The sequence below is a fragment of the Pseudophryne corroboree genome, chromosome 1 (assembly GCF_028390025.1).
Source record: "Pseudophryne corroboree isolate aPseCor3 chromosome 1, aPseCor3.hap2, whole genome shotgun sequence".
NCBI lineage: Eukaryota > Metazoa > Chordata > Amphibia > Anura > Myobatrachidae > Pseudophryne > Pseudophryne corroboree.
Window position 1 is genome coordinate 406,696,447 of NC_086444.1, and position 12,498 is coordinate 406,708,944.

The window sequence follows — 12,498 nt, forward strand, 5'->3', positions numbered from 1 at the left end:
TCGGCTCATACCATGTGGGGAAATGTGAATTTCGGCTCATACCATGTGGGGAAATGTGAATTTTGGCTCATACCATGTGGAGTAATGTGAATTTTGGCTCATACCGTGTGCTATAATGTGAATTTTGGCTCATACCATGTGGGGTAATGTGAATTTCGGCTCATACTGTGTGCTATAATGTGAATTTCGGCTCATGCCGTGTGGGGCAATGTGAATTTCGGCTCATACTGTGTGCTATAATGTGAATTTCGGCTCATACTGTGTGCTATAATGTGAAAGGGGCACCAGTACTAGATAGTATAAGGGGTCCTACTACACTGAAGGACACGCCCCTTTTGAGTGACCGCGCCCCTTTTCCGGAGCGCGCGCGCGCCTTCGGCGCGCGCATAATTGCTATCTGCACTCTTTCATTCCACCTTCAAAAATTCAACTTCGACCACTGCACCTACATACACATACATACACACCCTGACATCTTTATATGCAGTGACACCGGTGGCGTCTGCACATACTTTCCTTTTGTATTTTTTTATTTATTATCATTTTATTAATTTATTATTTTTATTAAGAAAAAATTATTATTATTAATTTTTTTTTTGGGGGGGGGGGCGCCATTATTGATCTTGCCCTGGGCTCCAAAAACCCTAGTTACGCCTCTGGTCTGTCCACAATGGTCCATGTGTCATTGTTGTCCAAACTTGTAAGCTCTGTATCTATGGCTGAGTTTCACTGCTTTATTTTGCTTTTTGCATGGATTGAGGTGCACAGCAAAGTTAGCAACTTCCTCACTGTATCTTCTAGGTGGTTCTCCAGTGTTGCTTCCTCACAGAGCGCCTGGCCTGCCCTGTGATTTTTATCTTGGTTTCAACTTATGGCCCATTTCCAGTTGTCTCCATATCTAGCATCACACGTTTTTTTGTATTACCTATATTACCTAGATTGTCTTTGAAGCTGTTTCATGAAATGGGTGCAGGGTGTGCTGTCTGGACCCCCCTGCAACGCTCTTGAAACTGCATTAGCTTAGCCCATACAAACTCCAAAGCTACTTCTAGAAAATCATACTCTGGTGTAAAGCTTCATACACATCAGTGTGATGTCCGCACAACGCGATATAGGCTGCGATGAACAGTGGCGGAGAAGGAGCGGGACTACACTGCATTTGGTTATCACTGGGATCACTAGTGACTTTCCACAATTTTTCCCACTTGGCAAATTTCCATGTGGTGCAGTTCTCTGAGCCTGTTAACTTGGTGAAGATCATACATGCATTTGTACTGTACATTTTTAACCTCTGTATAAAGGTCAATTTTTTCACTCAGATCTTTTTATTCTGTGTTGCTGAAGTTGTATTCTTGGCATCATTATTTTTCACACGTTGGCGGTCTATGGGCAGAACCTATGGTGTTGATAGGTGTCAGTGCAAGGGCGCATCTAGAGAGGAGGCCCTTGTGCAGGCTGCCTCCTCTCTAGCCACCAGCAGCGCTGTAGCTCTGGGCACTAGGGGACCCAAGAGCTGTCCTAAGGACTAGTGCACATGCGCAGATCTTGGCAGAATGACACGGCAGCCATTTTCCCAGTGATTTCCTTACTGTACATGCGCGAAATGACAGGAAAATGAGCACTGCACCATTTTCCTAGTGATTTCTGCAGCGCTGCTGCCACAGTGGGACTCCAGAGAGTAAATAAGGAAAAAAATGGGCGCAGGGTGTGCTGTCTGGGGCCCCCTGGACCCATGTGCACACACACTGCATCCATTATAAATATACCAGTGGGTCAGTGGTATGTGATGAATTGCTTAACCAGGGATTGGATTATTTACCAAATAGAATGCAGGATACAAGCCAACACGGGATTAATGCAGCAGTAACAATACGGGAACATACAGAATAACAGGTAATGGCAGGAACATGTAAACGCAGGTGGTGTGCTTTATCTGGAGTACACTCCTGCAGATACACTCAGTGGTAGCAGTCGAATGCATGGAGCTGTGGTGACCTAGCTGTGGTGACAGTGGTATATACAGATTTTACTATATATATATATATATTGTAACACTGTAGGGGTGCAAGGCGCCTTTTCCTGGGGAATATGGCCGCACGCAGCAGCTGAGGAACAACACAAGTCCAGTTTCTGGTACAACTGACCCCGGCCAGTTTTATTGAAACAGAAAATAAAACAAACCCCAAAATAAAAATACCTTGCCTGTCCGGCACTAACTAAACATAAGATATTCCTAACTGTCACTAAACAAAACACAGAGTTCTTCAGTACATACTGTATAGCTTACTTGCATCAGAAAGCGTGTCTCTCACACACAGATCCTGCAGCCTTCCCAGGCAGTCTGCCCATACTAATCAGGTTAGAAGCACTATAACACTCTTACACAGCTGAAACCCTGATTAGCCCTCTGTGAGGCCAAAGACCCGAACTGGGCCCAATGTCTAGAACTCGCCTTATCTCTCTCTCAGAGCCTTTACCCAGCTTTTACAGCAAACTGAAAAGGTTCAGACAAAACAAAAAGCATTTTTCCTAGAAGTTAACATTTTCTAAAACATGTAAGACAAGAACCTGGGACAAATATACCTGCCCTCAAACACTATCCCAGTGTTCTTGTCACATATCCCCCTCCCCTGTTTCGACCTAGGGGCCGGAACACTTGTAGCCCCCAAACAGAAGATGCGAGACAATGCATCTGCGTTGGTCAATTGTGTTCCCGGTCTATGTTCGACAGTAAACTTAAAGTCCTGCAACGCTAGAAACCATCTAGTTACACGAGCATTCTTGCCTCTATTTACATACATCCATTTTAAAGGGGCATGGTCTGTCACTAGTCTGAATTGTCTACCCAAGAGGTAATATCTCAAGGTATCTAGTGCCCACTTAATGGCCAAAGCCTCCTTTTCCACAATGGCATACCTTTTTTCATGCTCATTGAGTTTCCTACTCAAATAAATGATAGGGTGTTCGTCCCCATCTCTGGTTTGGGACAGCACAGCACCTATCCCTACCTCTGAGGCATCTGTCTGTACCACAAATTCTTTTGAAAAATCTGGTGTTATCAACACCGGTTGTGAACACAAAGCCACTTTTAACGCTTGGAACGCCTTTTCTGCATCAGGGTTCCATTTCACCACATTTGACTGCTTCCCTTTGGTAAGGTCTGACAACGGCACCGCTGTGGTCGCAAAATTAGGAATAAACCGTCTATAGTACCCAGTAATTCCCAAAAAAGCCCTTACCTGTTTTTTATTCACTGGACGAGGCCAGTTTTGAATAGCATCAACTTTATTCAATTGGGGCCTAATCAGACCTCTGCCTATGGTGAAGCCCAAGTATTTGACCTCCTCCATTGCGAGGCAGCACTTCTTTGGGTTAGCAGTTAACCCTGCCTCTCTGATTGAGTCCAGTACTGCTTGTACTTTAACCAAATGGGACCCCCAGTCTGTACTGTGAATTACCACATCATCCAAATAGGCAGCTGCATATTTTCTATGGGGCCTCAAAATTTTATCCATCGCCCGTTGAAAGGTTGCTGGAGCCCCATGCAACCCAAAGGGTAACATCTTATACTGGTACAGCCCCTCCGGAACCGAAAAGGCTGTTTTTTCTTTGGCGCTATCAGATAAAGGTATTTGCCAGTAACCTTTGGTCAGGTCCAATGTGGTGAGAAACCTGGCTGTTCCCAGCCTTTCTACAAGCTCATCCACACGGGGCATGGGGTATGCGTCAAACTTGGACACCTCATTTAACTTACGAAAGTCATTACAGAAGCGTATGCTACCGTCGGGCTTCGGGATGAGCACTATGGGACTGGACCACTCACTGTTCGACTCCTCTATGACTCCCAGTTCTAACATGGTTTTAACTTCCTTAGAAATAGCTTCTCGCTGAGCTTCAGGAATCCTATATGGCTTTAAATGAACCCTGACCCCTGGTTCTGTGACAATGTCATGTTTTATTATGGTCGTTCGGCCAGGCAGCTCTGAAAATACCTCCCTATTTTGGATGAGAAATTCTTTAACCTGATTGTTCTGATCAGCTGACAATGTCTCTGACACCTTCACTGCGGGAAGCAACCGGGGTGAAGACACCGAAGGGCAAGGCTCCGCTGACAGAGACATCCTATCTTTCCAGGGTTTGATTAAGTTAACATGGTAGATCTGTTCGGGTTTTCTCTTTCCCGGCTGGTATACTTTGTAATTAACCTCATTCACTTTTTCCCTAATCTCAAATGGACCCTGCCATTTAGCTAGGAATTTGCTTTCCACAGTGGGTACCAAAACAAGAACTCTATCGCCAGGAGCAAATTCCCGTATCTTGGCACTCCGGTTATAGACCCTCTGTTGAGCACTTTGGGCCTGTTCCATGTGCTCTCTGACAACAGGTACCACGGCTGCAATCCTATCCTGCATTTGTGTTACATGCTCAATAACGCTTCTATAAGGAGTGGGCTGTCCTTCCCACGTCTCTTTGGCAATATCCAACAGCCCTCTGGGGTGTCTACCATACAACAAATCAAATGGAGAAAACCCCGTAGAGGACTGAGGAACTTCTCTGATGGCCATTAACAAGTAGGGCAACAAACAATCCCAGTTTTTCCCATCTCTCTCAACAACCTTTTTTAACATACTTTTTAATGTTTTATTAAACCTTTCCACCAACCCGTCAGTTTGGGGATGGTAGATGGACGTCCTGAGGTGAGTGACCTTAAATAACTTGCACAACTCTTTCATGATCCTTGACATAAATGGAGTACCTTGGTCAGTCAAAATTTCTTTTGGTATTCCCACTCTACTAAATACCTGCACCAGCTCCCTAGCTATCGCCTTGGTTGTGATAGTGCGTAAAGGGACAGCCTCAGGATATCGAGTGGCATAGTCCATAATTACCAGGATATACTGATGGCCCCGAGCAGACTTTAACAAGGGCCCCACGAGATCCATGGCTATTCTGTCAAACGGGACCTCTATAATAGGCATGGGAACTAGTGGGCTCCTGAAATGGGGTCTAGGGGCATGATACTGGCATTCAGGACAGGAAGAACAATATTCAGACACTTCTTTATAAACCCCTGGCCAAAAGAACCTTTGTAAAACTCTTTCAGTGGTTTTTTCTGCCCCTAAATGTCCTGCGGTAACGTGACTATGAGCTAAATCTAGTACCGTTCTCCGACAAGGCTGGGGAACTACCAGCTGTTCCACCACATCCTCACCCCTTTTGACAATGTGGTACAAGAGCTCATTACAGACAGCCATGTGGGGATACGTAACCCTGTCACCTGGTACCACAGGTTCCCCATTAACAATCTTAACATTCTCTCTAGCCTTTATTAAGGTAGGATCCTTTAACTGTTCAGACGCAAACAGATCCTTCTTTACCTCCAGGTCAGGCACGCTTTCAGTACTAACTACTATGTCTCTGTTCCCGGCAAGAGGGTCCTCACTGGACTCCCCATCTGTCACTTCCCCAGCCAAACTAGCAAAAGGCAAAGGGCCAGAAAGTTCCGAAGACCCACGTACATCCATAAAATCACCGGTATTATCAACTGGCTTTTTACTTCTCACATCTGTTGATAACCGTGATTCCCACAGTTTCCAAAAATGAGGAAAATCCCTCCCTATTATGGCCTCATGCACCAAGGTAGGGACCAGTCCCACTTTAACCATTGCTGACCCACAACAAGTTTCTATATTCACCTCAGCAGTGGCATAATGTTGGGTATCCCCATGTATGCAAGTTACCCCAGTAGGTATTTGCTGGACCTTTAAGGGGTTCACTAACCCAGCTTTCACGAGGGTAACTAAACTTCCTGAATCTAGCAAGGCCTCTACCCGGTTACCCTCTAAGAACACATCACACATTTGTTTTTCCAGCTCAGGTGAAGGTACCACAGTACAGGCTAACCTAGCAAAGAAAGACATTCTGCGACATTCAAAGGCAGCATCACATTGCATGGGTTCTTGCGTGACTGGGCAATTGGCAATAACATGACCTGGCATACCACACCTAAAACATTTAACCACACGATTATCAACCCGTTTGGGCAGCATAGACCGTTCTAGCCCCATTGGCCTGTCTCCAGGGCCAGTGTTTACAGTCTCTCCAGCCTTGCGTTCTCTTAACCGCCCAGCAACGTTTTCCCACGGAACAGTCTTACCAGTCTTTACTGAAGGGCGCTGTCGAGGATCTATGGGTTGCTGGGTGGTCATCAGTAGTTCCTCTGCTGCCAAATACCTCTCTACCATGTCCACTAATTGGTCAGCAGTACCCGGGTTTCCATGGCTCACCCACTTGCGCAGGACCATGGGCAAAGATCTCAAGTAGCGGTCCATGACGACTCTTTCCACCATCTGGGGACCAGTTAATGTCTCTGGCTGTAGCCATTTTTTTGTTAGCTGAATAAGGTCGTGCATCTGGGAGCGCGGAGGCTTCTCCATGGCGTACAGCCAACGGTGCACCCGTTGTGCTCGTACTGACAGCGTGACTCCCAGGCGGGTCAGGATCTCAGTCTTTAGTTTATCATAGTCCCGAGCCTCAGCAGGGCTTAAATCAAAGTAAGCTTTTTGGGGCTCACCTGACAGGAAAGGTGCCAGCAGACTGGCCCACTGTGCTTTCGGCCAGTTCTCACGCTCGGCAGTCCTTTCAAACGTGGTCAGATAGGCCTCCACATCATCAGCCTCTGTCATTTTCTGCAGGAAGTGACTGGCTCGTATAGAACTAGAGCTGGTTGGAGCACTGACGGCCACATCTCCAACCCGAGCTGCAAGTCTCTGCACCACTTCTGCTAAGGCCTCTCTATCCTGACGCTGTTGCCTGTAAAGTTCATCAACAACTGCCTGCTGTTGTCTCTTATTTTCCTCCATTGCCACCTGCTGCTGTCTTATATTTTCCTCCATTGCCACCTGCTGCTGTCTGTTGGCCTCCTGCTGTAGTCTCCAATTTTCCTCCATTGCCACCTGCTGTTGTCTCCTATTTTCCTCCATTGCCACCTGCTGTTGTCTCCTATTTTCCTCGCATTCTCCACCAAGTTGTAACACTGTAGGGGTGCAAGGCGCCTTTTCCTGGGGAATATGGCCGCACGCAGCAGCTGAGGAACAACACAAGTCCAGTTTCTGGTACAACTGACCCCGGCCAGTTTTATTGAAACAGAAAATAAAACAAACCCCAAAATAAAAATACCTTGCCTGTCCGGCACTAACTAAACATAAGATATTCCTAACTGTCACTAAACAAAACACAGAGTTCTTCAGTACATACTGTATAGCTTACTTGCATCAGAAAGCGTGTCTCTCACACACAGATCCTGCAGCCTTCCCAGGCAGTCTGCCCATACTAATCAGGTTAGAAGCACTATAACACTCTTACACAGCTGAAACCCTGATTAGCCCTCTGTGAGGCCAAAGACCCGAACTGGGCCCAATGTCTAGAACTCGCCTTATCTCTCTCTCAGAGCCTTTACCCAGCTTTTACAGCAAACTGAAAAGGTTCAGACAAAACAAAAAGCATTTTTCCTAGAAGTTAACATTTTCTAAAACATGTAAGACAAGAACCTGGGACAAATATACCTGCCCTCAAACACTATCCCAGTGTTCTTGTCACAATATATATATATATATACACACTAGTGTACCTTTAAAAGCCATAAGACGTGTGGCACGTACACATTAAACCTAGTGGGCATATTTGCAGTTATATTATGTGTGATACAGTTGTCAGGTTTTAATTTTTAAGACTTTGTGATAGTGTAGCACCTGGAAGAAGGTGGGGTTCCTTGGCGAGCGGTTTGCAGGCTTCCGTGCATTGGCCAATTCACTAACTAAACCCCCATCATTTATTTATTGATGTTGTGAGGATAAGTGAGCTTGCTATGGTGAGTGCTGAACTTTCTGTTTGTATGTATTTGGGTAGGTGGCCATAGGCTGCATGCACCACACCCTATGAGTGGTGAGTGCAGACATTGCACCCCGCTTCTGGGGTGGCGAGTGCTGGGGTTTTATATATATTTGTTTGCATATTGAGGGGTTAACCTTTGGTTAACTCTTATTAACTTTGGCCACAGGCCTTTTCATGCACCCCTGTGTAAACTCAATTGTTCTAAACCTGTGTCAGCTGCTTCTTAGTAATTTATCAGCCAGTGTCAGGTGACTAGTGTACCTTTAAAAGCCATAAGACGTGTGGCAGGTACACATTAAACTTAGTGGGCATATTTGTAGTTATATTATGTGTGATACAGTTGCCAGGTTTTAATTTTTGAGACTCTGTGATAGTGTAGGACCTGCAAGAAGGTGGGGTACCTTGGCGAGCGGTTTGCAGGCTTCCGTGCATTGGCCAATTCACTAACTAAACCCCCATCATTTATTTATTGATGTTGTGAGGATAAGTAAGCTTGCTATGGTGAGTGCTGAACTTTCTGTTTGTATGCATGTATGTATGTATGTATGTATGTATATATGTATGTATAGATAGATAGATATATAGAGGCAGTCTCTCAGGGGCTGGATGGAAAACAATTATAATTTCTTATCGCTGCTATTCACGGCCATAAGAATGATAAACTATCCGAATGTACTATCAATTACATGAAGGGACAGCTTGTCCCTGGGATTTAAGAGTGAAATGATCACATAGGCATTCATTTCACTTCTCCTTTTAGGGCTGGGACCTATCTACTGACCACACCTGCTACGGCAATTGCCGGGGAGGGTTCTGGAGGAACCTTCTCCAGATAATTTCTGCATAATGTAGCCCATAGGTTACAGAGGCTAATGCCATCTGGAGAGGATGTTAGCAGCCGTGGCCAAACTTGGTAACGCTGACAGCTTGATGTCAGAAATGTAGGGACCGCAGTAATATGGAGATTTCTGCTGCCGTCCCTCCATCATACAGTACATTCAGGGGATCCATAATATTAGCTGTTACCCCCGCATATATTATTTGATAAATATATGACCCTCAATCATTATGAATAACAACCTGTGTTTTTATATGTTTAATTTAAATGCAGTATGTTGGCAACAAAGTATGAACTGCCCTGAAATGTTGTTGTCACAGTTTTCTTGCACAGTATTTTTGGCAGCTATAGAAAGATGAAGAAGGTGATAATGGTATATGGTAAATGTATAAAGTAAAACTAGTAGGGAAAGGTGGTTGTGTTTATGCTCCCTTCGTGATCAGGACCCGGCAGTGACATAACGAGAGGGCAGGAGAGAACTTCCGCCCTTACAGCACCTAAATAATTTCTCCGTTCGTTTGAGGTTATTTTTATTTTTCTATGCACCATTGGACGTTTGCCACGCTTTGGGCTCCGTGTCTCGCTCTGCTCGCCACAGGTTACTATTCCAAATAGTTTGTGACGTGGACTGAGGGGTTTATGGGAAAGGTCCTCTCCATGAAGAGAAACTAGGCCCTACCAGGGTGTTTAGTGGAGCCAGCCAGGGACTGGTTTCCTCCAGACTCTATTTAGTACCAGTGTTTCCAAAATACAGTCCTCCACTGAGAAGCTGGAATGTGTGTCAAAGGTCGTGTAGTCCCACTAGCCTGTCCTTTGCTACACATGGTAACACATATCAAGTAGTCAGACGCGTAATTACAAGTCAAAATGTATGTTTTATACACACAAGCAAACACAAATCAGAGCATACTTAAATTGAATATAATATAGCATTAAACCTAAATACAAGTTTATCCACCATACAAAAAAATGAAGGCCCTTATAAGCTGGTATGTGCTTTCAGCACTAAATATAGTTTTATCTTATGTATATTTTGCTGTGTTAAGTATCACATTTTAAATATATATACAATGGACTTTAAAACAGGTCGGTGTGTATACATGTGATGCTGTAAAAATTTTTTAATTAAACTTTGAAAATAACACAAAAGTGGATATACATTGGTATCACACAGACATCAATCCAAGTGCCAACCTTCCAAAGTGAAGTTTCACCTATGAAGCTAACTGTCTCCCTACACAATATTAAACAGCTACACATATTTTTACATATGTAAATGACATAAGTAGAACTTGTCCACAGTTTCTACATAGTTCATAGACATTACGTTATATATTCTTACATGTCTGTGGATAGAAACATAGAATTTGACGGCAGATAAGAACCACTTGGCCCATCTAGTCTGCCCCTTTTTTATTTTATCCTTTAGGCAATCTCAACCCTTTTTTAACCTTAATTCTTTGTAAGGATATTCATATGCCTGTCCCAAGCATGTTTAAATTGGCCTACAGTCTTAGCCTCTACCACCTCTGATGGGAGGCTATTCCACTTATCCACTACCCTTTCTGTGAAGTAATTTTTCCTTAAATTTCCCCTGAACCTCCCCCCCTCCAGTCTCAATGTATGCCCTCGAGTTCTAATACTTCTTTTCCTTTGAAGAATGTTTCCCTCCTGAACTTTAAGACCCTTGATATATTTGAAAGTTTCTATCATGGATGCTATGACTATTGCAAACTATATTTACTAAAAAATGCTGGCGTGATGTAAATAAGGGCAACATATAGTCTACTGTAACACACATTTAATGTGTGGATTAAGGGTCTATTTACTAAGCCATGGACAGAGATAAAAGTAGCAACCAGCCTGCTCCCTACTGTCATTTTTCAAACATAGCCTGTAACATGGCAAGTAGGAGCTGATTGGTTGGTACGTTATATCTCTCTACAATGCTTAGTAAATAGACCCCTAAGGGTGTGTACACACAGTGAGATCCCTGCTATGTTCGATTTTGACTATGCGATTTCCCTTGAACTCCCCCAGATCCCAGATAGCACAGATTGTACAGATTTTGACTGTGCTTGAGATTTTGTCTATGTACGATTTTGACTAAGTGCCAATTTTGACTATACTTTATACTAGATCGTACACTAGATAGTCCAGATTGACTTGCCTGCAAAGTCTATCTAGCCTTACGATACCGACCCCACGGGAGCGCGCATCGGGATCAAATCTGTATCGCAAACTGCCTAACACCTTGAGATATGCACTAACTTTTCATAAGATTTTGACTATATAGTCAAAATCTTACAGATTTATCTCACCGTGTGTACACACCCTAAGTGTTGAATGTCTCTAAACTACAAATACTTTCCCCAAAAGTCCTTTGCTTATGGATGCAGCGTCTGAGGCTAACATCTTACTGCAGTGTGTGTGTGTGTGTGTATATATATATATATATATATATGTATATAAATAATCACATTCAGTTATAACAAAACAGTGGTGATGGGAGGGCACTTACCGTCCTATAAAGCAAGCATGGCCTAGTCCTAGTGGATAATTCTGCATGTGGACAATATGCTGTAAGCATACCTTCTCCTTATATTGTGTCCCATTCACAATAATGAAGCCATCTTTCCATCCATCCACTCAACAGTGCGGCTGCTGTTATCTCCCAACTTATATGTGAGCTGCAGCAGCAACTACTACAACAACTGTCATAGCAAAACTGTCAGCAGCAGTAGCAGCCCGCCCCCCTCCTCCTCACTCCAGTCTGAGGCCACCAATCAGAGCACAGGAGCGCTACACCACGTTACTGTGACAACAGGAACTGATCCCAGCAGCCCCGTCCCCCAGAGCCTCACACTGTGCAGATATTTACGTCTTTGTCCGAAGCGCCATGCTGAAGCCCAAGCCCAGTGTTTTTTTTATAGCTAAGTCTTTCGGATAAATGGGCAAGAGGCTAAAGCTAGCTTCTTATTTATTCATAAAACATCTTTTTTTAAGGCATAATTAAACTCTGTTCACTGATGTCCCTTAGCAAAATTTTAATGAATTTCATCCTGGCCCATCATGAGTTAGGGCATGAAATCAGGTGGCAGAATGCTCCAGAGCACCACATTTTATCATTTTGAATAAGTAGCTGTAGTTTTGCAAGGTTAAACAGAATTGTGCCCACTTTACCATCCTCTTTGTTCCAGGCAAAATACAAATGGGCTGTATGTAAATGACCACCTTCTGTTGAATACCACTGTCAAATTTGTGGCCCAACGCTATTTAACTTTTGCAAAACTACAGGTACCTTTGCAAACTATTCAAATTGATAACTATGCCCACTTTGCCACCTGATTTCTTGCCCAAAACCTTTTGGTCCAGGCAAAATACTAAGGGGTTGTATGTATACAGGTTGAGTATCCCATATCCAAATATTCCGAAATACGGAATATTACGAAATACAGACTTTTTTGAGTGAGATAGTGAAACCTTTGTTTTCTGATGGCTCAATGTAAACAAACTTTGTTTAATACACAGTTATTAAAAATATTGTATTAAATGACCTTCAGGCTGTGTGTATAAGGTGTATATGAAACATAAATGAATTGTGTGAATGTACACACACTTTGTTTAATGCACAAAGTTATTAAAAATATTGGCTTCAATTACCTTCAGGCTGTGTGTATAAGGTGTATATGAAACATAAATGCATTCTGTGCTTAGATTTAGGTCCCATCACCATGATATCTCATTATGGTATACAATTATTCCAA

General features: G+C 43.6%; 1 protein-coding gene across 5 annotated transcripts in view; it reads right to left on the reverse strand.

Moving 5' to 3' along the window:
* Positions 1-11,463, reverse strand: part of ACACB (acetyl-CoA carboxylase beta) — a 469,976-nt gene extending 458,513 nt beyond the window's left edge. For 2 of the 5 annotated variants that reach the window (XM_063913244.1, XM_063913242.1), the window contains exon 1: positions 11,253-11,463. The gene's annotated coding sequence lies outside the window, so the exon portion shown is untranslated. The remainder of the gene's footprint in view (positions 1-11,252) is intronic. The other 3 variants (XM_063913246.1, XM_063913245.1, XM_063913243.1) reach the window with 2 other exon arrangements.
* Positions 11,464-12,498: the final 1,035 nt, after the last annotated feature.